Genomic DNA, 26881 nt, shown 5'->3' with positions numbered 1-26881 from the left:
TTTTTTGCCAAATCAGGGTCCTGACTCTTCTCTTGCTTGTTTTTAAGGGATTTATCGGAGAAAAATGGTTGTTACATAGCGAGAAAGTGATCATGAAGAAGAGGACATGTTTGCTTTACATGATCCGATTACGGTAACTGCACTGCGGAACTGTGGCTTGTTCAAGTTTTTCCGCATCTCTAGCATGAGGCAACAAATCAACTTGTTGCAATATCTTCTCGATGCATGGGATCCTACCAACCAAGTGTTTCAGATCATAGGCAAATCTATCCCCTTGACTGTCATGGACATCTATTTTTTGACCGGTTTATCGAGGCGTGGTGCCCCTCTTTCATTATCAGATTCCGCCCGTGGGGGCGAGTCCGTGAAAGATTATATTCATCGGTATTGCAGAGAGGGATCTCAGCTGTGTAGGGACGACAAGATGAACATCCGAGATGTCAATGACCGGTCCTTGAGGACCATTCTGTTCACTTTTTCTAGACTGGTTGGTAGTGCTGCTCTTCACGTGGCTAACAGGTCCTATATGCAGTATGCCTTGGAATGCCTTGAACCAAAGGTGTTCAACTGGTGTGACGCAGTACTCCCTGTGATGAAAGAACAACTGACCAAGGTAAAAAATGAAAAATTGAAGAACTTCGGCTATGGTTCTATTTTGACCACTTTCGCCTTGGAAAAGATCCCACTGATGCAGTCGCAGTACATCTCACTTGGCTTACCTCCATCGACTGAGCCACGGATGCAGAGATGGGTCGACCTTATGGCTCGACATGCTGGTCAGTCCCAGATTTCCTTTTCTGATACCTTCTTCGAGTGGTTCAACCATCAGGAGATGGTTTTTTCCGAGTATCCATATGCTGGCATGGATTTCCGAGGTGACCCAAATTTGGTGTTGCCGGCTGGTGAGCAGTGGGGTGTTATCAGTAAATTCTCTGACCATATCTCTGTTTATCGTTTGTTATCGGGAAATCTAGTGTCCACTCGGAGCTACTAGTCCCACTAATATTGGTAGCTATCTTAGAAACAAACAAACTAAAACTACTTTCGTTTTCCTTTATGAGAAGTAGATAAGAGTGGAATGAAGGACACCAACCTCAGTCTTGCGCTTGGTTCCTTGCTTGGTTATTCTCCCTTCTGACAGATCCTTGCTGCTTCTCCTTCGTCTACCCAGCTTCAAAGAGCACCTATGGAATCAAAGCAGCATAATACTATCGAATAACAGAGATCTACAATCATAAACAATATAGGACCAGATGTATATTGACCACACAAATGCATATATCATCAAACATACAAGAATGTGGAGGAAAACTTGAATAGCTTTATTAATATCAAGAATAGAAAAGAGGATTACAACCAATTGTTCTAACCCAGTGTCATCCTCCAGCATGAAAGCCCTTCTTTCACCTCATGAAAAGCTTAGATCACCCAACACTATGATATTCCAACAAGAAACCAACAACACTTCCTTACAAGATACAAAATTCCAGCCTCTGGATCTCTGGGATGAGGGATCCATATATAGATGATTGCAGGGGGGTGAGTCAAATTCTGGGACTTTGATTAGTGTCCTCTCTTTGATAGTTCTTGGTTCCACTCAAAGATTGATGATCTCTTACTCATCCCTGGGCGAATTCAGAGAGGGAAGTGTCACAGGAGAAGTTTCTGGAAGATTCCATGATCATCCACCTCGCAAAATGTCTCTGCCATTTGTCCACTCTTTCCCATCACACCTTATAGAAGGGATTTTCAGTATGCATCGCACCCTTTTCACAAGGCAGGTGGGATGCATGGCACCCTTAGCACTGAGCAACCTGTATGGTCCAGTTTTGACCAGTTCTGAGAAGTTTCATGTGGAGAGCTTCTGGGAGATGATGTAATCAGCTGACCTTGTTCTTTTAGGGTATGAAACAACACTTTTAGGGACTTAGGATCCATTGGTTTATGGACATGTTTGATTTGGGTTGTAGTGCCCAAAAATGTCTATAACACCATGAGCCCATGTCAAGTCTTTGCACCATCCTCGCTTGACCATTCATCAGACATCTTTTTGCATGTTGGTCACAATGTCATGCTTGTAGTCATGTATTGTCCATGCACAAAGTCTGACTTCATGTGTACAAGTTGTACTCGCTATGTAAATATCTGTCACACTCACACACGAAGTTGTATGCACTGTCGCACAAGTGTCATCACGGTCATACAATGATCTATCATAAGTGTCACGTTTGTCACTCGCATCCGCAGTCAGTCACACTGAGTGTATGTTGTCTTGATGGTTCGACGTGTCTTGTCGTCAAGTCCTTTTATGTGTGTGTTCATAATATCATGCATGTACGAAGTCACTCATTCACACACTTGGTCATTTTGTTGAAACTCTGTCGACCGAACCACCCTCCAACAGTCAGACCTCCATTGAGCTACATTGCATAGTTTTGTCTCTCAATGACCATGTACTACTACCCAGAATTGCGTAGAGCTTGAGGCTACCTCCCAGGCAGTCTACGGTGCGCAATCCTAGAATTGACTCGACTGAATGTCACCCAGAACAACGCAAAATTTTCCTAGAAAGCCATCTCAATCTACTATGCTCGCAAGCACATCAACCAAGCCCCTAGTTGGTCAACCGAAGAGTTTGACCAGGAAGTGATCCTGAGCCTCACTCTAAAAAATTACACAGAAGCTGCCAAGCATGCCTGCTTCCGCTAACTAAATAAACTTTGTAGACATGCTAGATAGATACCCTGTGTCTGTCACTACACTGCCTTAAAAAATTGCGCAGTTTTTCCATCTAGTCACCCTGTCAGTGGACCTACTGCTCACCCTGAAAAGTGCACAATTTTTATGATCATTCTCCCAACTGCATAGCATCCCACTAAGCTCAAAAACTACGTATGGATATCCAGTAGGATAGTAGCTCATCTTTGCGTAGTTTTTTCCAGTATCCTCTCAGAGCCCACTGCCAACTCCCCAGAAAAATTGCACAATTTTTTCGGCAACCTCTCAAAGTACATTGTCATCTCCCCGGAGAAATTGCGCAATTTTTGCTGCCACTCTCCCCTACTGCTTACACTGTCTCAATGAAAAATTTGCATAGATTTTCCCTCCAACCGAGCTAGATCCCATGAACAATCACTGTTGATCCAAATTTCCCATCTTAGCCTCACAGTGACCTCTACATAGTTTTCATGGGCAGTGCTTGGAGCTACCTCCCAGCCTGAAATGTGATTTGCGTAGTTTTAGAGCCTTGTCCTCTCTCTCGGTCACCTACATCTGAAAGCGAAAACAATGCATCATGGTAGACAAGGAGATTTATGGATTTGATGTCGTCTCATCATGAGTGATTGTAGATACAGGGACATGGATGAGACATGGCATGACAACGAATAGGGTCAACAAGAAGCGCATGCAAGGAGACTTGTTCATGAATGGATGAACAAGTGGATCATGCCAAAGTACAAGCGAAGGAGGGACATGCACATTCAACATCAAGCGAACACCAAGGCCATCGAAGACTCTACACACCTTGCCATATGGAGGTGAAGCTATGATACACCAAGATCACATCCGTCACTCAACAACACTATAGCTTGAAATGGACACCAGTAGCAACATGAGCATACCAACTCTATCGTGTCGAGTCATTTCACGAGTCATCTTGGCCACATCAATATTGTGGGCCATACTGTTGTAATCAATGTAATGTAACATGGAATTCCAAGAGACCCACATGTAAATTTGAAGAGTCATGTAAAGTTGAAGAGTCATGAGGGAAGTCAAACAATTACAAGGGCCAGTTTTACCCTTTTTTATAAATACCCCTCATTTGTACATGCAAAATACTTCTTCACCTTGGCTCCTCCCACATAACCTTGAGAGTTTGTAATATTTTCTTTGAGGAGTGAGCAGTGGCTCCAATGCCCCACTATCAGGGTTAGTGATGTAATGGTGTATGGATGTGTCTTGGAACTTTCACATAATTCATAAGCTTGTTAACAGGCCAGCATGTTATCACACATGTATTGTATTCGTTTGTAAGACTATTCTTTGGACGCTTGTAATGCATGGTGCTTTAACTTGTATTAATACAATTGAACTATTTTGGTTGTTTTAGTACATATGCTATTGGAAATTTGTTGTACCATTTACCAATGTTGTCTCACCCATGTGGGCTATCCCACTGGACACTCGACAGATTCATTCATGTAAACTTGTTATAACATCCATCGCACTCGTGTGGACTATTCCGCTGGGTTTTATACGTTCTATCTGTTCACCTTGTGTTTGTGACTGCCGCATCCGTGTGGAATACTCCACCGAAATCTACACATGTCTTGATGTGTTGCGTGTCTCTAGTAGAGTTGGGACTATTCCCTTTCAACCTAAGACTCACTTCCACCCTCTCCCTTTGTAGTGAAAGAACTTCGACACAAGAAACACTAGGCACTCACCAGGCACGCGAACCTCGTTATTCGAAGACAAAGTAAACCACTGTCAGGTGCTAATAAGCAAGAGCTAAGGCATATATTTAAGATAATGGAAACTGTTCCATCATACCGGATGGGACTCTTACATAAAATGGTGTGAGTTCTAGTTGGGATTCCATTGCAGGGAGATCCCCTGAATGTTGGCGGGTCCAGCATCGTCAAAATTTTTGGCGCTAGAAGGAGGGCCATATGAAAAGTTGATCCTATTACATATGGTTTGAATCTCTTATGAAATGGATCATATACAATTCATGCTCCCAGGGTGTTTCCCTCATTTATCCCTTAATCATATTTATCCCTAATGAGCTTCTTGATCACATGTTCTTGTTAAAGTTTGATGGCGAGGACAGAACGTCTGCAACCAGGACCATTTCTGATTTTCTTCATTTCTGTGAATATCATGAAATCAGTAGTGAAGATCTTGTTTGTTTACTTTTCTTCCTCACCCTTGAAGGTCGTGCTAATCGGTGGTGCCATAACCTACCACTGGCTTCCATCCATTCCCTTCTCACTCTGCTCAAGGAGCTCCATCAAGCCTCCGCTAAGTATTACCACCAAGATGTCCATGAAAGAATATTTTGCTTGAGAATGAAGCCTAACGAATCAGTTGAGGACTTTGCTACTCGCTCTCTTCACCTCTATCACAAAATTCATGAACATTTTTTGGACCTTGACTTCATGATCCAAGAGTTGAAACGCTTGGTTCATGTCTACCGAAACGGTGAACCACCTGATTTCCCTCCTTCCTTGACTCTTGCAGATCATGAGACCCCTCATTTTGCAGAGGACGAACCCAACACCTCATTTGTTCCTTGTCCTCCTCCCTCTCTGGTCTCGAAGAGGGTGCCCCCTTGCAATGGTCGCAAAGCTGAGAAATATGCGCAGAGGGTGCCCCCTTGCAGCAATCGTAAAGATGATAAATTTTTGCAATGAGTGCCCCTTTGCAGCGGCCGTAAAGCTGAGAAATCTACGTAGCATGTTCCCGACCCATCTTCTCAGTCGTATCCTGCTCCAATGGAGGAAATTACAGAGTGGCTCAGAAAGACTATGGCGAAGCATTATTCCTCCATTCCATAAGAGGACATCACCATTCATAACCCAAGTCTCAAGTGTGATCTGCATCTCCTCTATCCTCCATCATCTACAAGCCATGATTCCTCATACCATGACTCGCTTGATCAATCCACTTCACTAGCCATTTGTGCACATTCACTTGATTCTCAAGCCGCTGGCTCAAATTGCGGTCATGTGCAAGGAAGTCTCATTACACAGCTAGAGGAGTAGAAAGGTGAAGACATAATTAATTCCTCTTTTATGTTTCAAAATGGTTCACATCAATACATTGAGCTTCCATTCTTGATCGATTCTCAATCCGTTAATCTTGGTGAAACATCTTGCACAATTAATTCTTTTGATCAACCTCCAGTCTTGGGCTATCATCACTCCCATGCTTCTGTATGTTGTGATGAACGCCCAAGCACATTATGTGATATGATTTTCTCTCATATACACTCTAACTCATATCTATAAAGAACGTTGGTTAAAGTAAACGTCTATATCGAAACTTCCTTTGCACCTAACTTTCCCATGTGTCCCACCATTCACAATGCATATAAATGTGGTAGAGATACTCCATGTTCTCTTACTTCTTCATCTGATGAGTTATATCCTTGATCGACACAAGGCAGTGAGGTTGTCCATGATGAAAACAGTCTCAACGCATAGGAATCTTTCCACTCGTCATCATCTTGTGTGTTGCATGAAGACAACTCGTCAAGTCAACTTGCTGAAGCTGGAAAATTTGATGAGGCATGTGACAAAGATGGCTGCCATCCTAAGAGTAGTTTTGAAATCAATAACAATAGCCATCCTCAATCCATGCATGATCTGGTTCACATCTCAAAATTTCATTTTTCAATTTTGGAAAGTTTCGGGACGTGCCAGAGAGTTGAGGCACTTCAACATCCGTTGATGGTTATGTCAAGACCTCGCGACTCTAGTATGCCCCTAAAAGCAAATCAAATCTAGTTTATCACACACAATTTGTCTATCTGCATGGTTTGAATTGACATGGACCCCCGTGTAAAGAATATTTACTATTCTAGATATGATATTTCGAAATTTCAATTTTTCACTAATGACCAAGTCCATGAGTCTATTACAACATGTTCGTCTTCATGCACTTCTCTTACATCCAATTCGGGTTGGGAGTGTTCATCCCACATGTAATCATGGAACAATGAATTTGATCATCTCAAAGACTATATTTGTCTGGAATCATACTTATCAAGTGTTCTCTCTCATGATCAGCTCCTTGGTCTTCTTATGAATTTTTCACGTCAAACCTTCTCGCTCATCACACCAGAAATCTCCCTATGTGACGACGAGCACACAACCTATCACACGAATCAAGTTACTCACATTTCACCACCACCTAACTGGCTTCACACATTCATAGTGCTGGCATCCTTTCTACCTTTTTGTGATGACCTTGATACTTGCGCAATTTTTCACCAGTTGCAGGTGGTTGTTTTGTCATATCTAATGCACAATGAACTTGGTTCCCTCATTCAGAGCATTCACAAGATTGTTCAAAAATATTCTATGTTTGTGTCAAATTGGGAATCTAGCATCTCGATCAACTCGTCTGATATTTCTTCTATCTTGGGTGATTGTCATGTAGTTTATCATTTTCCTAATAGTACATCCAATGACAGTTGCTTCGCGCACTATGATATTCACCGTGTAACATCTTTCTCCTCATACTTCCATCAAGCAGGTGAGGTACTTCAACTTGCGTTGATGTCTATGGCAATTCCTCACTGTCTTCACATGACCAATGAGAATGATCAGATCTATCTATTCATACCAAATTCCCATTGTGATCCCCTCTCTTGAATCAGGAACCCATCTTCTCAAAGACCATGAGTGTTTCAAAACAACCATTATGAATTTTATAATCCAATCACTGAATGGCTGGAACAATCTTACTTGGTGAGTCGTGTTGCATGTAACAAGCTTTAGTCTTTCCTCACACTCACTAAGAAACTTGGTGTAGAAGAACACACACTCGCAAGAGGCCTCCAAGGTTTGTTGAAGAACGGTAGTCACCGAAGAGGTAAGCATGTGTGTTGGGTGATTGTGACACATCTTTCTGCCCATAGGCGAGACCTTCTCTCTCGTGTGAAAGTTTGTCAAATTTTTGTACTTTTTGTTGCACACTATTTTTTATCTGCTTTAACCACTTGTATCTTTGTGGTTGTAGGTCGGGTACACCTACGATGACTTCACTATAAATTTCATTTCACGTAACCCAAACTATTTAGGGTATGAGTAGGAGTAGTGTTTTCTTTCTCACTTTTCTTTGTTTTCTAGTTCGTGTGTTTGTTTGCTTGTTGACATGGTAAATTGGTTTGTTTGCTTGTTGTCTTTTCTCTTTACTTTGCTAAAAAAAAAAAAATCTTTGCTTTGTTTCGTTTACTTAATATCATGTTATTTTTAGTTTTGTCAATAAGTGTTTCCCTCTACTGATTTTTGGCTTTTGAATGAGTATGTGGCTAAGATATAAGGAATCTTGTGACATTGTAGAATTTGTCTAGTCCTCTATCTGTCTTCTCTGTGCTTGGTTATAACCTTCGGCCGATGAAGTCCTGACAGAAAATACGAGCCGTCTACAAGGGAATCTTAGGTCCAACCATGAACCTGTGTCCACACTTGGAAACCCCATGCCTATACTCAGTCTTCTGCTTTGTGTTTTCAAGCTCATCCAACTAGTAGAAATGCAGAAAGGGAAGACCTAAATGAGAAAACATATGTCAGAGGTATTACATGCTTCTTTGAAGGAACAACCTCTTATGCTCTCAATAAGTTGGAATTCCTCTTCCGCCCCAAAAATAAATAAGTTACTATGCACAGTCCTCTTAAGAAATACAAAGGCGAAAGTAGAGAAAGGCTTCTTGCATAGAGAGGTGAAACAAGCAACTCCACTGGGGTACTAACCAGGTTTGCTAGCAGTGTATAAATGCATGTGTTCCTATGTGACTCTGCCAAGGTACTTTCCAAGCCTGCTTGTAGTAGAGAAACACTAGAGATGAAAACTTATACTCTAAATTTTTTTAACTCATGAACCAAACTACCCTACCCAATTTTGAAACATTGTGGTCAAGCTTAAACTTGTTGCTATGTTTGACTGAGTTGGTGAAAGGTGAACCATGTCTGCCCATGGGGTAAGTGGGGAAGCCGAAGTAACCTGCACAATGATTCAATACTACCTGAAATACCAAGGCCCTGTGCTGTCAATGGACAAAAGATGAAGTTCAACTAGTGTGTCGCCAAGTGTTGTAGTGGCTGCAACACCATCCAAAAGTTTGGCCTACATCCAATTTCAGAGCCTTCCTTGGATTTTTCCTTGATGTTTTCAAGCACTTGGGCTGATCCCCTAAGCTCATGTTGATTCTTTTCACCCACCTCTCTTGATCATTCATCATACATATTCTTGCATGTTGGTCACAATGTCATGCTTGTAGTCATATTCTAGACATGAACAAAGTTCACCTTTGTGTGTAAAAGTTGTATTCGCTATGTAAACATCTGTCACACTCACACATGAAGTTGTATTTACCATCACGCAAGTGTTGTCACGACCATTCAACGATTTATCACAAGTGTCATGCTTGTCGTTCGCACCATCGGTCAGTCACACTAAGTGTATGTTGTCTTGATGGTTCGATGCGTCTTATTGTCAAGTCCTCTTGCATGTGTGTTCACAAGATCATGCATGTACGAAGTCACTTTTTCACACACTTGGTCATTTTGTTGAAACTCTATCTACTAGATCACCCTCCAACATTCGGACCTCCACTGAGCTGCATTGCATTGTTTCAGCTCTTAGTGATCATGTACTGCTGCCCAGAATTGTGCAGAGCTTAAGGCTGCCTCCCAGGCAGTTTGTGCCGCGCAATATTGAAATTGACTTGATCGACTGTCACCCAGAACAATGCAGAATTTTCCTAGCAATCCATCTTAATTTGTGCTTCCCATTAGCACATCAACCAAGCCCCCAATTGGTCAATCGAAGAGTTTGACCGCATAGTGACCCCAGGCCTCACTCCTCCAAAAAATTGCACAAAAGCTGTCAAGGATGCTTGCTTCTACTGACTGAAGAAACTACGCAAACATTCTGGAAAAACGCCCTATGTTCGTCACTACATTACCCTCAAAAATTGCATAGATTTTCCAGCCAGTAACCCTGTCATTCGGCCTACTGCTCACTCTGAAAATTGCACAGTTTTCATGAGTAGTCTCCCAGCTACCCAGCATCTCGCTTAGCTTAGAAACTGCATAGGGATGTCCAGCAGGATAACAACCCAACTCTGCGTAGTTTTTTCCAGCAACCCGTTGCCATCTCCCAAGAAAAATTACACAATATTTTGCAGCAGCCTCCCGCAGGCCACTACTAGCTCCCCAGAGAAATTGTGTAGTTTTTGTTGCCAGATTCCCCCTGTTGCCTGCACTCTCTCCCTCAAATTTTTTTACAAAGCTAGATCCCATAGACAGTCACTTTTGATTTGGATTTCTCATCTTAGAATTGTAGTGACCTCTGTGTAGTTTTCATGGATAGTGCCTGGAGCCCGCATCCCAGCCTAAAATGTGTTTTGCGCAGTTTAAGAGCCTTGTCCTTTCTCCTGTCCAACTACACGCGAAAGAGAAAACAATGCATTATGGTAGACTAAGAGATTTCTGTATTTGATGTCATCTCGTCATGAGCGATTGTAGATACAGGTATATGGATGAGACATGGCATGATGATGAATGAGATGAATAAGGAGCGCATGCAAGGAGACTTCTTCGTGAATGGAAGAACACATGGATCATGCCAAAGTAAAATAGAAGGAGAGACATGCATGTGAAACGTCAAGATAACACCAAGACCATCAAAGAATCTGCACACCTTTCCATATGGTGGTGAAGTTATGATACACCAAGAGCACATCCATCACTCAGCAGCACTGAAGCTTGACATGGAGACCACCAACGGCATGAACATACCAACTCTGTCATATGGATTCATTTCATGAGTCATCTCGGCCACATCACTATTGTGGGCCATACTGTTGTAATCAATGTAATTTAATGTGGAAGTCCGAGAGACCCACATGTAAATCTGAAGAGTCATGTACGTCAAATAGTCATGGGGGAAGTCAAACAATCACAAGGGCCAGTTTTACCCTTTTCTATAAATACCCCTCATTTGTACATGAAAAATATTGTTTCACCTTGGCTCCTCCCACATAGCCTTCAAAGTCTGTAATCTTTTCTTTGAGGAGTGAGCAGTGGCTCCAACGCCCCGCTATCGGGGTTAGTGATTCAATGTTGTACGGATGTGTCTTGGAACTTTTACTTAATTCATAAGCTTGTTAATAGACCAACACGTTTTCAGACGTGTATTGTATTTGTTTGTAAGACTATTCTTTAGATGCTTGTAATGCATGTTGCTTTAAATTGTATTAAGACAGTTGAACTATTTCAGTTTTTTTAGTACATATGATATTGGAAATGTGTTGTATCAGTTGCTAACGTTGTCTTGCCCATGTGGGATATCTCGCCAGACACTCGACAGATTCATTCGTGTAAACTTGTTATATCGTCTGTCGCACTAGTGTGGACTATTCTGTTGGGTGTTGTATGTGTTATCTATTCACCTTGTGCTTGTGGCTGTCACATTTTTGTGGACTACTCCACTGGAAGATGCACATATCCTGATGTGTTGTGTGTCTCTAGAAGAGTTGGGACTATTGCCTTTCAACCCAAGACTCACTTCCACCCTCTCCCTTTGTAGTGAAAGAACTTTGACACAAGCGGCACTAAGCACTCACTAGGCACACAAAACTTGTTAGTCGAAGACAAAGAAAACCACTCTTAGGTGCTAACAAGCAAGAGCTAAGGAATATATTTAAGATAATGGAAACCGGTCCATCGTACTGAATGGGACTCCTACACCAAATGCTGTGAGGGCTAATTGGGACTTCATAATGAGGAAATCCCCTAAATGTTGGTAGTTCCATCACTGTCAACACATACTTGGGACCTCCTTATAGTTGTTAGACTACTACTGAAGGAACCTTTCTCTGATACCAATTGATATTTAATATGGGAAATTACTAGGGGGGGTGAATTAGTAATTTAATTCTTTATTTCTATTCAAATTAATCTTCTTCTTATGCAGTTAATGATTTATGCTTGTGATCAATAGTTATTGTTTTCCTTTTGCAAATTTCAAGAAGAGATATTTGCAGATATGTTTATCAAGAATTCAAAGCATTCACACAACATGCAAGAATTAAACACATGAAGACACTAGATATAAGTGGAAACCCTGAAGGGAGAAAACCACGAGCTTCAAGCAGAAAGTGATGTGAAGGCAAGATGCTAGTCTTTTTTACGTCAAATTGTTTTGTAGGCTCCAACCTACAAGAGGCTCCTACCTCAACAGAAGCTTCAACTCCCACTAGTTTTCCATAGGCTACAACCCACAAGAGGCTCCTACCTAAACATGCTACAACATGTTATTTTTCAAGTTGCAACATAGAAAATAATATAAGTTTCTCAAGTCACAAGCACTATTTACCTCATATCCAATTTTGTTGTCAAGTTTTCTCCTGAAATGCTCCTTCTCTTCACTCTTATTTTCTTCTGCTATTTCTCATTCTTTTTCTGATGTAGACCACTTCCCTTCAAAAAAGGAACTTTAGTTTCATTCCACATTGTGTCTTTTATAGGTAAACCCTCTTGGTTGTTTGTATTCGTTGGAGGAATATGAAATGAAGCATAGTCTCTTGGACTTCCAAAATTGCTCACAAGCTTGTCCTTTCATTTTTAGTTCAGAAAATTGTTTGTAAGAAAAAAATAGAGTTGAATCAACAACTCATTCATTAATAATTACAAGAGACAAATCAGATTTGGATTATCTACATTTTTTGTTCAAACAAATATATGTATTCTGTATTTTGTCTCAATGTTTAGCTTTCACATTGATTAGCATAGCCCTTGCACTTCACATCCCTTTCAACCTTTTACATTCAACTTTTATGTACATTTTCCATTCAACATAAATTATCATCAATGAGCTTAGTGACATTAATAACATTTATCGACATTAATCAAACAACTTAACTTGACATCAATGCCAATATTGCCAACATTATCCTGCCCCCGAGATGGACCAGTTGTGAAAAATATTGTTGTCATAAATAAAGGGGGGTAAGTAGGATTTTCAGGAAAAAAATTAGGGAGTTGTTGAAAGGATAAATGTGGTTAATTATGGCCATCACACGAGTATTCCTCGAGGTGCGTCCTGCTAAACCACATATCCCATCAGTGGTACTAAAAAAATGGGAAAATACCCACGGAGTATGAACCCAGTTGCCTTCACACCATCACTTCCAGAATCCAATTAGGAAAAATGGATGTCGTTAGTATAAGAAGGAGTATGCCTAAGACATAAGTTAGTGAAAGCCTCGAGAATATGAACCCAATATTGTGATCCAAAATATACTCAATCTTGGACTTGTCACCATAAATTTAAAGTATCAAACCCCAATTAGCTAGCCCCTAGCAATAATGTCATTCACAATCTGAAAAGTTCTGGAGAAGAAAATATAAAATATGCGTCCGGAAAAACATTGGAGAAAGTTCCCCACCCCAGAAACCATGGTAGCCTTGAGCCAAAAATGTATCAGAAGAAATCCTAGAGGATGAAGAGATACAATCACCCTTCACAACAATAATAGAAAAAACAACCCAAACAAGTCCACCATCTATTACAACACCTGAAACCAAAATTCTTGCAAGGTCACGAGATATTGAAAGAGTTAACCCACTTCCGCCAAAGAAGAGAATAATTTTTCGTTTCCATACATGCCTTAGGATCTGGAACCATTCCAGGGAAAAATACCTTAATAAGATCTGTTGAAATGCACATTTGTCCTCCGGCGATAAAATTGTAATTGGTCGGTAACAATGCAGTATAGAATGATAATTGCATAAAGGAATATGATGGCAATATGTAAAATTTCTTCAGTGGGGAGGGTTATCATGTCAAAAATTTTAGCAACAATAACACTAGCATTACTAGTCCCAAGTGGAGGAAAATCCAGAGGAAAGCAACTACAATCCCACACCCACATGTGATAGAAATGGAGGGAAAAAAACAAAGCTGGAGAATGTCCAAGAAAGTAAAAAACAAGAGAAAATCAAAATGCAAAGGGAAAGTTACCCCAAAGAATCCAGATAGGAAAAAAAGACAAAATGCATGAAAAGGATGGATAGCAAAAATGGGATCCCAATTACAGAAGGAATTCAAACAAGACCTGCATACCTAGTACATGTAGCAATATATAGGTTGAGGTGGGAAAGTAATGAGTACCTAAAAAAATAGCTAAAACACAGTACTCCAGTTCCTCAAAATACCATAGCCCCTCAGCACCCTAGTGCCTTAACACTATAAACGTCATTGCACATCCTTTCAGGTCCACAACTCCACAACTCCACAGCTCTGGTTGCCCTTGCCTACCATTCTTTTGTCATTGTAATATCTGAGAGCTCTTTGAAGACAAACTAATTGTAAACAATTTATCTTCAAAGAGCTCTCAAATATTTCAAATGATCTATACAGTTTTAAGAAAATTAAATATTAAATTGAATATTTTAGAATCTAAAAATTAAATTACTAAATTTATATTTTCTAATTAATTGATATTAATGAGGTGACTAGTTTTATGAGATTTACTACAACAATAATATTAGTAAATGTGGTTGATATACACCCAAAACATATATTAATCACATGCACAATTACATTAATAAATGTGTTTGATAGACGCTGAAAACATACAATTATAATTATTATGATTTATTATTATTACTATTAATATATTTTTTATTAATCATTATAAAATGATTATAATAATCATTTTAAAGATTATAAACCTCTTTAATTAATTAAAATTATTTTAATTATTTTATAATTAATTAAAAATTAATATAATCATTTTATTATTATAATTATTAATTAAACATTATTATAATCATTTTAAAATAATAATTATTAAGATTATTTTTATTAATTAGTATTACTACTATTATCTATTAATATTATTATTAAATAATTAAATAATAATTTTAAACTAAATAATAATAAATAATAATTATTAAATTATTAAATAATCATATTAAAATAATAAATATATAAAAATGTAAAACTATTAAATATCCTAAATATTAAAGATTAAATTAAAATATTAAACTGTTAAAGTATTATTAATATTAATATATTAAATATTTTAATTATTTTATATTTCAAAATATTGAAATATTATAAATATTAAATTATTAAATTTTTAGTGATATTAAAATATTAAATAATTATATGTACATAATCTTTGTTACAATGCGATGTTGGATCATAGTTGATTTTCATATTGAAAAAATCTTCATCACAATGTCACGTTGGACTATGGTTGACCATGAATATAAACTCAAGGGATTTATATTAAACCCAAGGATTAATATTATAAACCCTATGAATAATATCATACCCTAGGAAAACTAACTTAGACTAATAAATCGAAGGGATTAGTATTATAAACCAAAGGGCATAATAAACCCAACAAATTAATACTAAAAACCAAGTGATTATAAACACAAGGGAATAATATGAAACCCAAGGGATTAATATTATGAACCCAAGGTTTATAAACCTTAAGATAAATATTTTAAACCCTAAAATAAACATGGTTGACCATGGTTCATTTTCATATTGACACAATCTTTGTCACAACACGATGTTGGACCATGGTTGACCATGATTGAGCATCATTGATTTTCATATAGAGAAAATATTTTTCATGATGCGATGATGGACCATGGTTGATTTTCATATTGAGAAAATATTTGTCACAATGTGATGTTCGACTATGGTTGGCCATGGTTATAAATGCAAGGGATTTATATTAAACCCAAGGATTAAAATTATAAACCCTATGAATAATATTACACCATAATAATATGAACCCTTATATTAATAAACCCAATCGATTGATATTATAAACCCAAGGGAATAATAAACTCAAGGGATTATAAACTCAATGGAATAATATTAAAACCAAGGAATTAATATTATAAACCCTAGGTACATAAACCCTAAGATAAATGCTATAAACTCTTAAATAAACATGGTTGACCATAGTTTACCGGGGTTGATTTTCATATTAAGACAATCTTTGTCACAATGCGACGTTAGACCATGGTTGACCATTGTTAATTTTCATATTGAGACAATATTTGTCACAATGTGGCATTGGACCATGATTAACTATGGTTGATGATGGTTGACAATGTTTGACCATGGTTGGTAATGCTTATAAACCCTAATATAAATATAGACCATGGTTGACGATGGTTGCAATTGTTGGCCATGGTTGATCTTCATATTGATACAATCTTTGTGGCAATGTGACATACGACCATGACTAAGCATAGTTAATTTTCATATTGAAACAATCTTTAAACCTCCAAAATACAATCTCTCCAAACGTTTTGATACATTGAAGAATATATATATATTCTACTTTATATAAATAGAAACATTATACATATACATAGGCACATAAACATCTCCTAGATGTTAAGTACCTCCTTTCTTCCTTTCTGTCAGTGGACAAAATTGCAATCTGATGAACCACACGTGTTTAGTGGAATGTTGTTTTTATTAATTTGACATTTGAATATTTTTGCAATGATTAGAGTATATAAAAGATTGAAAAGCTTATTGTCGCTTTCTTTTGAGGTTAGATTTTTTGATCAAGAAAAGAGGCTATGCCTCAACTTATTTATAATTTTTGTTAGTTAATTCTATTGTGTAAGATTTGATATTAAATTCTAGTGTGAGCATTGATTGTTATCAACTTTTTTGAATTTTATTTTCTTCTTTCCGCATACTAATTGATCTTTAAAACGTGTTCTTGAATTTGGTGTTGTCAACTTTGTGGTAGAATGATAATGCATTGATCACCTTACAAATAGCAAGAGACATGGAACACGAGCATAACACAAACATTGCTAAGCTAGCAATTGAATTGAGCAAGAAGAAATGTGTTATGGTAGAGTTTGAGTGGTATAAAGAGCATTGTGAGAAGGAAGATGACATCACATTTTATGATTCCTTTAGGAAACAGAATGATATCGATGCTAATTTGTGCAAGGAAAGGCTCTCTGGGTTCTGGTATAATATTATTGAAATGGGGAAGAGACATGATCAGTTGCCAAATGATTTCCAGGTGGATAAACGTTGGCACTACATATAGAAGACATGTGGGGCCTCTGGATATTGCACATTATTATTGCAGGTCTGAGGGCAAAGGTGACTATCTTTCAAATGAAAAACCCAATCGGTATAAAGTTCTTCAGAAATGGATGGAAGAAAAGGAAAACACTCACAGTTCAAGAGGTCGGAGAGGTCGCACAAAGCTGGCATCCCTCACTCAAGACTCGTGCTTTTGGGCACATACAGAAGAAGCTTGGAAATACTTGGAAAATCTTAAACAGGATCAACTCCAAAAGCTAGAAAGTCTTGAAATGTTTGAGGGTTATGTGAGAAGATTAATTAGCCATCGCAACATTTCCTTGGATATTTTCTTCTAAGGAAGCAACTTCATGAAGTGGTGGAAAGAATGGAAAAAATACCAGCAAAATCAAATTCCTGGTTGGAGTTCTCCTTTATATAAAAGAATGGAAAGTGAAAGTTGGAAAGGATTAGTTAACAGACTCTTTGGATGACAATTTGTTTTCAATAAGACTTCGATCCAATTAATGCTTTAGAAATGATGTAATTTCTTTTGATTAATCATTTAGTAATTAGAAATCTCTTGTATGACTTTTATTTAGTTATTTCTTTTGAATTGACGTAATTTCTTTTATTCTCATGCTCTTCGATTTTTATGCAAAAAAGATTTTTTTATTACTAGGTGATTTTGTTCCCATGGTTGCAGAAATAGAGTTTTTTTGATAAGTATAGTTTTTTTTATTGTTAGGTATTTTTTGATTTTTGTGTAAAAAAGATATTTTTATTATTAGGTGATTTTGTTTCCAAAGTTGCAGAAATGGAGTATTTTTTGTAAATATAGCTATTTTTGTTCACAAAGTTGCAGAAATGGAGGATTTTTTGTAAGTATAGATATTTTTATGGCTAGATATACTCCAATTCTTGTGAAAAAGGATATTTTTATTACTAGGTGATTTTGTTCGCAAAGTTGGAGAAATGGAATTTTTTTTAAGTAGATATTTTTATTGCTATGTATTTTTTAAATATTATTGCCCTAAGTACCCAATCTCCATGTCAAAGTTTTGCAGTCACAAGCCAAGGCACCGCTAGATATACTCCAATTCTTGTGCAAAAAAGATATTTTTATTACTGGTGATTTTGTTCCCAAAGTTGGAGAAATGGAATTTTTTTGTTTGTATATATTTTATTGCTAGGTATTTTTTAAATATTATTGCTCTCAGTACCCAATCCCATGTCAAAGTTTTGCAGTCACAAGCCAAGGCACCGCTAGATATACTCCAATTTTTGTGAAAAAAAATATTTTTATTACTGGTGATTTTGTTCCCAAAGTTGGAGAAATGGAATTTTTTTTGTAAGTATAGAAATTTTTATTGCTAGGTATTTTTTAAATATTATCACCCTCAGTACCCAATCTTCATGTCAAAGTTTTGCAGTCACAAGCCAAGGCACCGCTAGATATACTCCAATTCTTGTGTAAAAAAAATATTTTTAGTACTAGGTAATTTTTTCTCAAAGTTGGAGAAATGGAATTTTTTTTGGTAAGTATAGACATTTTTATTGCTAAGTATTTTTTAAATATTATTGCCCTCAGTACCCAATTTCCATGTCAAAGTTTTGCAGTCACAAGCCAAGGCACCGCTAGATATACTCCAATTCTTGTGCAAAAAAAAACTATTACTAGGTGATTTTGTTCCCAAAGTTGGAGAAATGGAAATTTTTTTGTAAATATAGATATTTTTATTGCTAGATATTTTTTAAATATTATTGCCCTCAATACCCAATCTCCATGTCAAAGTTTTGCAGTCACAAGCCAAGGCACAGCATTTGCAATGCCAAGGCACCACATTTCACCAATAAAAACAATCTCCATGTCAAAGTTTCGCATTTCCAGTGCCAAGGCACCGCATTTCATTTCACCAATAAAAACAATTTCCATGTCAAAGTTTTGCAGTCACAAGCCAAGGCACCGAATTTCAGCAATAAAACCAGTCAAAGTACACCAAATCTAGCGCCCATACAAGGCGCCAATATAGGAGCTCACGAAAGAACCAATACATTGCTCAAATGGTCAAATATAATTGAGAATGCTGGGTTATATAAAGGCAATAAATTCCTGACCTACCAATGTGGGATAAAGTAAAACCTCTGGACGCGCCCATGCAAATGAATGTGGTTACTACTTCTCATTCTAAAGCCCGCTCTCGCCAAAGACTCCAACCTGTTAAGTTACAATGCTAATCGACACATTCTTTGGATGGAAACAATGGAAGTTATTGACACGTTTAATTCCCAACATACCTAACAATGGAAATTATTGACACGTTTAATTCCCAACATACCCGAGCATTTGAAACATGCGCTCCCAAGATTGGGGAGAAAGCGATCACAATGTTTATTACTGTATAGGGATATGGCATGCCCAAAACAATGTCGTTACAAATATGTTGGTATTACGTCGGACTATCAACAGATAGACCTGCGGAAACCCACAAGAGGTCGATCAGTTTTGTTAGAGTGAGATTAAGGGATACAATATCAATATGGAGAATCTTGTGGGTTATGAAAACAATGATCTAGAAGATGACGGCAATTGCTATTTCATAGACTATAAAATAATTAATGCAGCTTGACATGCAGGTATTTAACTTTCGCTCTTTTTCTGTTATCTCGATGGGCGTGCTTTTACTGAAAAGACAAAAATTAAATGCCTGCATGTCAAGCCTTATTAACTATTCTATAGTCTATGAAATAGAAATTGCCGAAAAAGACTCTCCTCGATAAAAGAATGCAACCCAAGTTAACGAATTCTCAGGAATGGAACGTGTTAAAAAGGAGAATGGAGACTCTGTATCTACTGTTATGTGGCAGCCACTCTACCTCGAACCATTCTCCCCCAACACATATGATGCAAGCTCATCGGGCACGCACTAGAGTAGCATTAAATACATCAATCAAATATATTATTTTCATAGTGGTTATGTTAGAGGAAGGAGGTACAAATGCAAAAGTCAAATTCTTTGGTTTATGGTCCCTCCTTTATTTCAGAAAGAAGTTGGGATTAAAGAAAATTAAGGTGATGGGGAGTCCAAAATAGTGATCGATTGGGCACACCAAAAATCTATTAATCAAATTGCTTGTTTAGGTCTTTTTCTGTAGAAAATTCAAAACACCTTGCTTTCCTCTACGTATATTTATAGGGAATTGAATAAAAAAGCAGATGAGTTGTCTAAAGCCTCACCTTGCTTTCATTCTAGTGGACTAACTTCACACATATTTATAGGGAATTGAATAAAAAAGCAGATGAGTTGTCTAAAAAGGCTTTCGAAATGCAGTTTAACTCTTTCATATTTTATGAATTCTAGAATGTAACCATGCGATGGAAATGGTGGAGTTTGTTTTTAATTTTATTGATGTCTTGTTTATCTAATGTTTGTTAGTTCTCTTGGTTGTTTTATTATTTTTTGGGTTAAAATATCTTTGCAACAATAATTATTGTAAATAAGTTTGAGATATGTTATGCTTTCATAGAAGATCAAAGAGGATTAAGGAAGCACTATTTTGTGAGAATTTTTGAACCATGGGATATTTACTATGCCACTATTTGCAAATGGAAGTTGGTTTTCCATCCTTATTCAAGAAAAACAACACAAACTAAAATAATCTATTAATAATAGGTGAGAGGCAAGTTGTACAATATTTCCACATGTCTCTAAATCATAAATTAAATAGTTTTTTTTTTAATCAAAATCCAAAAAAACATAAATATATATATTTCTTTATTTTTTTATTTTCTTAAATAATAATTTTGAAGTTGATTTAGAAAAACGAGAGATATAAGGTGCTAATAAATATGACCAATGAAAATTAAAAATTAAACACAAGAATGAAGCAATATCCTTCTTTCATCGAAGGAATTAGAATAAAATTATGTAATTTATAATTATAAGAATACAATGCAGTTGGAATAAAATTATGTAATTTATATTTATAAGAAGACAATGGATATCGATGGGTATCATCATTGAATTCCTATCACGAGCATAACATTAACAAACTTCACACTAAAATCATCAACAATATACATTCTTATTACACAAACATTACTAACCATAAACACTTTTAGAAATCATGAAAATATTGAACAACCACCAAACCATGACTTCTAGAAAATCATGAAAACATTAAATAGATGCCAAACCATGATCCAAATTATCTGCACCTCTTTTTACATTACATGCTATTATCCACTCTCTCTTTTTATATTAGTTGAGCCATTAATTTTGCATCAAAACAACATCATCTTTTGGCTATAACATTACCTTAAGGCCGTATTGCATGAAGATAGTCAACCCTAGCTTGGGATTCACAGGGTTCTCGGGATTGATTCTCATGTGATAATGGAGAGCAACCAAAAGAATTTCATATTAACATAATACATCTACCTTCTCAAGCATAGAAGAGGCTCGACAATGAAGACGCTATATTTATAATTTGATTCCCCTATGCAAATTCTATCTTGACCAATCCATCTCTTGGGCTTGAATTCCTTGCAATCCTTACCCCACACGCTCTCCATCCGATTTCTTGCATAAATAAAATATATAAGCTTTGATCCCTTCTTCCCATGGGTTCCATCTAGTAAAATGTTGTCGTGTATTTCCTTCTTGTAGCTGAAGGGAATAGGAGGATAGAGCCTCAAAAATTCAGACAGAGCAACATGCAAATACTACATGCCTTTCAAATCATCATGACTAAAGAAAAGCATATTGATAACATAAGGGTTATTATTGAACTTAACCTTTAAGATATGGTAGATTTATGATAGGATTTTTGACTCTACATCTGGATGTTGGTTTAGTAGCCAAAAGAGTAATGATAACACAAGAGAAGATATATTTTTGGCAACAAGAATTACGCTGAGACAAAGAACTCATAGCCTCCCCATCATTTAACCCTCTCGACGAATGACTTATCATCCTCATTTATTATGGAGTACTCTAATGTAGAGGATCTCATTTATTTTTCTAATAACTTTCCTAGATCCCCTATCTTCTGCCCGCAGTTGAATTACTCCACCCATGAAAACACTAGACTAAGGAAAAGAAACTAACATCCCTCTTGTTCCACTATGAACCATCTATAATTACTCATGAGTTTCCCATAATTATGGCCCCTCAGCCTCCACACCCTCATTACCTTACCATAGCTTCCCCATAATGATGACACTCTCTTAGAATGCCAAAGGGTTAGATGAGGCCTGAAATTTTTTCCCCTCTGCTACCTCATAAAAAATCACAATCTTGGCATCATACTAATCTAGGAGAGCATGATCAATGATGTCATAGAAAAACTGGCCATACAATACAGACTAAAGGACTAACCTTTCACAATTTTAGATGTAAAAGGACACTCAAACGAACTACTAATAGGGTGGAGTCCAAAATTTAGGGCCTTGGCCTCCACCTCTTACAAATCCACTATTATGATTACACTATTTATCCTTGAAGCTTGCAACAAAAATTTTTGTACTTAATATATATGGGCCTTACAATGATCACATTTCCTTCTATAATTATCTCACAAATTCTATTTCCTACTCCACCCCTTATACCATCCTTGGTGGAGATCTTAATCTCACCCTATCCTTGAGGGATATCTAGGTTACCAACCCTAGACCAAACCCATGCAATGGATTCTTCTCTAATTTGTTTACTTTTCTTCACCTCATACCATCAAATCCCTAAAGGTCTCCCATACCTTGAAAAATTTACGAACAAATGAGGATGACATATCCAAAAAGATCAATAGGTTCCTCATTTCAAATGATTTTCTCAACCCTCAGACTATCTCACAACTGATTGTCTAATCATCTCCCAATTTTTCTTAGATCATCTATCGATTCAAATAAACATCCACACCCACTTTGTTTCAACCACTCTTGGTTTTTTAAAGAGGATTTTAAAAAGATAATCGAGGACACATTCTCACACTTACATCCCTCATGATTGAACTCCTATGTGGCTCAATTTGTGAAACAAATTTACAAACTAATACAGGCCGTGAAAGGATGGTATCAACAACATAAAGAAAATTAATAAGCCTATTTAAATGAAGTATAACATAACATAAATCTTTCTATCTTAATTCCAATGGTCTTCTCGAAGGATGTACTAACCACTCTTAGAGAACTGGAACAAGAGAGATATGATCTTCCTAACAAAGAAGAAAATGAATGACACCCTAAAAGTAGATATGTGTAAATTGCCGAGGCTAATAAAAATACTAAGCTTTTCTATTGCGTAGAACATGGTATTACTTATGAAAAAAATATGACAAAAAGTTAGTTTAAAATCTAAGGGTTGATAATGTTAATTTTATAATGTCAACATAATATAATTTACAAAATTGTTGGAAAACGGAGAACTATTGCAGTGTCGTCATAAATTCAAAACCAATGAGAGGTGATCATAAAATAAAATAAATAAAACTAACCCTATGTTAAAATAAAAATTCTATGTTGTTTTTTAATCAATTTTTGTTGAGTAGTTTAGGTAAATTTGAAATAAAAGTAAAAATAATCCTATGTTAAAATAAAAATTCTACGTGATTGTTTTTTTTCTAATTTAATTTTTGTTGGGTAGTTTTGAGTTGGTCAAGTTATAGGTGGTTGTTGGTTTATTGGATTGTGTGAATAATCAATGTCTTGAACCATGTAGAGGGTTCTTCACCATGTAAACTGTTGCAATGGTATGTTCCATTGTGAATATAAATTGATGATATATATAAGAAGTTATACTACAAATTAGAATTTTGGCCACCATGAGATGTATAACCTGTAATATTGGGGGGCCAATCCAAAATACTAAAAAAATATGTTGCTAGTGTCAATGCAATTCAAAATGTTTCTTTAAAATTTTAGAGATGATGTTTTCAAAGGAAACATTGGAGATATTGAACATCATCAACGACATTACACTCAAATTTCTCATCGAAGTTGCGGATTTTACACCAAACGTTATGAATAATTGGGAGCTGATTTCTAGCTCATTTTCATCTAATACGTGGTGATGTATGAAATGTTAGACAACTAATCCTCTGGATTAAGGTTGGGCTAGTTTGTGTTAGGGTGATTGGTTATTAGAGTCCAAGAAGACCCGGAAACTGAATCAAGAGTTTTCTTGTTGTATTAATATGTACATTGTGTACATCATTCATTGGGAAAATCATTAATATATAATTTATTTAGTTTCCAATATCATGTGTTTAACAGTAGTATCAAAGCAGGTTGTTTATCCATTCTATTGATTGAATTTGTGAGCCACTAGTTTTGTGGCCATTTTGGAGGCTCCTTTCTTAATTTTTCATCAATGTCATCAAGTGTTGGTGTATTGTCGGATAAGGATTGTCATTGATGTCAATATGGCAATATTCAAGGAGTAGACAGAGCCACCAGAGGAGGAGATGGAGACGAGAGGAGCAGACATAGCCAAAGAAGAGGAGCACACAGAGCCATCGGAGCCATAGAGGAAGCAGACAGAGTTATCAGGAGCTATCGGAGGAGCAATGGACGTGTTTAACAGCAAACAAGAGCCGTCAGATTTCCAGCGAAAAGATCTGACGGCTACCGGTCAATAAAGATGCACGGGAGATAGCGAGCGGGGACGACGGTAAGCGGTATTGATCGCACCGCCTTTGGAGGGTGCGCGGTAATCGTACGCGGGCGAGCAATCACAATCACCAGGCGACGCGTGGCAGATGGGACAGGGTAGAAACCGCTTTGATCGCGCGATAATGCGCGGGCAGCTTGTGGGCGCAGGAGGTGCGAATGTCGTTGGATCGCTTGGTGAATGATCGGACGGTGTATATTATATAGATGCGATAATAACACAAACCCGCGGCTCCATTATAAACCGCCTTAATGTAATATCGCATCCGCTGTGTCGCTAGTCTCAAAGGGCTGTCACCCCCGAAACCTCCGATTGCGATATACAGTTGCGGACCCGATGGTCCTATTATATCGTGTCCTAATGATATATCGTGTCCGTCATATCGGGAGTTATGTATCGCAGTGTTTAAGCCTTGTCACATTAAAACTGCGATAGCGATATGCATACGGACCCGACTACACCAGTGCAATATAATTTAATATATCATCGCATCCGTCACATATCGCAAGCCTCTTGTAAAGCCTTGTCACATTAAAAGCGTCGATTGTGATATATATATATATATATATGGACCGACGGAGTTATTAAAACAATTTAAAATAATATCGCGTCCAGGTATCGGGGAATTGGCTATGTTATGTGAAAATCTGCCGATTGAGATAAAGTTGTGGAGGAGTGGACCCAATGAAGTTATAGATGTTGGCGTAATGCATTTATAGTCTGGCCTTAAGTGTTCAGAGGATGTTTTTTCGTGTATTCCATGTGTATCCCTGTATTCTGATAAATGTGTTGCCCGGGGCTTAAAGTTAAATTAACGTTGCTGATAGTTTAGTGGGCCTGAACCGTTGCTATTGCGATTGCGAGATTACTATTGTATATTGTATGAATATTATAAAGGGGGCCTCTCTGATATTTTTCTTAAATATGCAACATTATTGTAATTTGGCCTCTCTTCCGCATTAACGTGACCTGTAAGAATTTGATGAATCTGAATAGACAGAGGAAGCCATGGATTGGGAAGCTGAAAGATCAAGCGAGTCAGAGGAAACGACAGTGATCGAGGAGGAAGCCAAAGAGGTGGTGGAAAGAAGAAATGAAGAGTCAGAGACATCTAAAATACATAAAAACATAAAAACAAAGTGAGATGGTGATTGATGGATAGATAATCAGTGAGAGAGGAAGCCAAAGAAAAGGCAAGAGGAAGGAAAGGCCAGAGAAGCAAGAGAACAGGAGAATAGCAGAAGCTCAGCAAGCTTGTGAGTAGAGAACAACAACAGAACAATTTATATCAAGGTTGGGTTGGAGCCTCAGAATTGAACAGGACTAAAGTCATTGGGGGTAGGTGCTCCTAAGTGCAGAACCACTGCAAAACAGAGTTGGTGCTCTGGAGGTTGGAGCCTCACTGAAGTCCAAGTTGGAGCTTGGCAACTATTCACAATTAGATTTATACTTATATTGTATTTATTTCATTGCATTGTCTTTAGTTTTAATAAAATCATTCATTCCAACTATTGATTTCTGTGTTCTGTGTATACATATACATATCTATATATGTTTTTTTTGGCAATCACTAGAACAATTAAAAAAATAGTAAAAAATATTGATTCACCCCCCCCAGTATTTCCAACAATTGGTATCAGAGAAAGCTTCTTCATACTAGCCTAACAACTTGAAGAAGGATCCGCATCCATGATGAGAAATCACGAAGCATCAGGAAGACCTCCTTTGTTCAATGGCACTAACTTTGGTTTCTGGAAGAAAAGAATGACCTACTACTTAATGTCCCTTGGACCTGAAGTCTGGCATTTTGTTCAAAATGAATACAAAATGACTACCACTCTTCCAATAGACCAAGACGAGAGGAAATCCTACATTGCAAATGAAAAGGCCATGAACTCCATCACTAGTGGAATCACTAATTCCGAGTTTACAAAAATCATGCACTATACATCTACCAAAGAAATGTGGGAGAAGCTAGTTAGCTTGTACAATGGAGACTCAAAAGTAAAAAAGGCAAAGCTTCAAACTCACACAAGACAATTTGAAATTTTGAGGATGGAAGATGAAGAAGACATTGCAGCGTATCTCCTCCGAGTAGCTGAAGTGGTAAATTCCCTGAAAGGATTGGACAAAAAAATTGAAGAAAGTACCATTGTTCAAAAGGTGTTAAGGTCTCTTCCAGATAGATTTGACTCCAAAATAAGCGCTATTGAAGAAGCAAAGGATATAGATACCCTCAAAATAGATGAACTCCATGGAATTCTCACTGCCTATGAAATGAGGAAAGGTGGCCCAAGCTCCAAAGATGCAGCATTCAAGGCCTCAAAGTCAAAGAAGGGGAAAGACAGGAATGACTGTAGTGATGAGTCAGATGTGGAATCCGAATT

At 37.2% G+C, this 26881-nt stretch overlaps 1 pseudogene; it reads left to right on the top strand.

The window, feature by feature from the left end:
- Positions 1–16576: 16576 nt before the first annotated feature.
- LOC149178111 (alkaline ceramidase TOD1-like) overlaps positions 16577–26881 on the top strand; it is a 28460-nt pseudogene continuing 18155 nt past the window's right edge.

The sequence above is a fragment of the Pinus tabuliformis genome, chromosome 4_1, assembly GCF_031772625.1.
Source record: "Pinus tabuliformis cultivar Carrire ecotype Pingquan chromosome 4_1, CPIR1, whole genome shotgun sequence".
NCBI classification, from domain to species: domain Eukaryota; kingdom Viridiplantae; phylum Streptophyta; class Pinopsida; order Pinales; family Pinaceae; genus Pinus; species Pinus tabuliformis.
Note: the sequence above shows the minus strand (reverse complement) of the source record. Positions and strands in the feature narration are given on the sequence as shown.